Source organism: Dromiciops gliroides, chromosome 2 (genome assembly GCF_019393635.1).
Source record: "Dromiciops gliroides isolate mDroGli1 chromosome 2, mDroGli1.pri, whole genome shotgun sequence".
NCBI lineage: Eukaryota > Metazoa > Chordata > Mammalia > Microbiotheria > Microbiotheriidae > Dromiciops > Dromiciops gliroides.
Window position 1 is genome coordinate 424,253,149 of NC_057862.1, and position 1,409 is coordinate 424,254,557.

The 1,409-nt window shown below is 38.9% G+C and overlaps 1 pseudogene; it reads left to right on the forward strand.

Annotated features, from left to right (window-relative positions):
* The first annotated feature begins 627 nt into the window (after positions 1 to 627).
* Positions 628 to 748, forward strand: LOC122745150 (annotated as a pseudogene).
* Positions 749 to 1,409: the final 661 nt, after the last annotated feature.

The window sequence follows — 1,409 nt, forward strand, 5'->3', positions numbered from 1 at the left end:
TCAGGAGCACCTGAGTTCAAATCCGGCTTCAGACACTTAACTAGCTGTGTGACCCTGGGCAAGTCACTTAACCCCAATTGCCTCACTAAAAAAAAAAAATAACATGAAACATATTTCTGCATTAGTCATGTTATACGAGAAGAATCAGAGCAAAAAGGAAAAACCTCAAAAAAGAAAAACAACAGCACCAAAAACAAAAGAAATCATATGATCCAATCAGTGTCCATATTCCACAGTTCCTTTTTTTTTCCTCTGGATTTGGAGAGCCTTTTCCATCATGAGTCCTTTGAAACTTTCTTGTACCGTTGGATTGGTGAGAAGAATCTAGTCTATCACAGTAAATCAACACATAATGTTGATACTGTGTACAATTTTCTCCTGGTTCTTGAGCTGAGATATCTTGCTACCTGTAAGAGAGTTCATTCACTCTAGGTGTCTTCTGTTATGTCATAATCTATAGAACTCTGATTTTTATTTCCTATCTGTTTGGATAAATGTGTTTACTCACTTTTAACTATTTGTAATGATCTTTTGTGTAACTAGCATTTGGTGGCAAGGAGGCAATTTTTTGCATGTAAGCTTGGGTTATCCTTTTCCTTTTAAAATCTCCTTGTGTTGTATAAATGAGTGTTGTATGAAAAGAAAGTTAGCACTCCCCTTGATAAACATGAAAGAAGTCCTAGTGGCCTTTATAACACAAATACAGTTAAGACATTGTTACCTATTCTGTGGCATCTAATCATTTTAAGGGAAGCTAGCTGGTGCAGTCAAGTACCCAGCATGGAGTCAGGAAGACTCATCTTCCTGAGTTCAAATCTGGTTTCATTCACTTACTAGCTGTGTAACCCTAGGCAAGTCACTTAACCCTGTTTGCCTCAGTTTCCTCATCTGTAAAATGAGCTGGAGAAGAAAATGGCAAACCACTCCAGTATCTTTGTCAAGAAAACCCCAAATGGAGTCAGGAAGACAACCGAAATGATTGAATGATAGCAAACAAGGAAAGTGGCTGGAACCTAAAAAAAATCATTTTACTAGACTAGCAATATTTAGGGAAGCAGATAAGAATAACTCTAGTCCAATAGCCCCATCTTTCAGAGGAGAACAGATCAGCTAGCCCCCTTCTTCTGTTTCCTCTAGGCAGTAATCAAAGTCTCCCTTGCAGAAGGAAGGTGAGATTCTAAAGATATCTATCAGTGCCTTTCTGAGAGCTGAATTTAGACAATCCATGTGGACATATGTAATGTACATGGGCAGCACACACCCTACACAAACTAAGCAAAGGTGGGAATGTCATCATCTCTTCTACCTGCCTAATAACATTCCTGACTTTTTCATATGCAGATGTATCCAGCAAAGGCTGGAAAGGGGCTCTGTCCCCAGGGCTTATACAACATATGTACTGTTTCCCC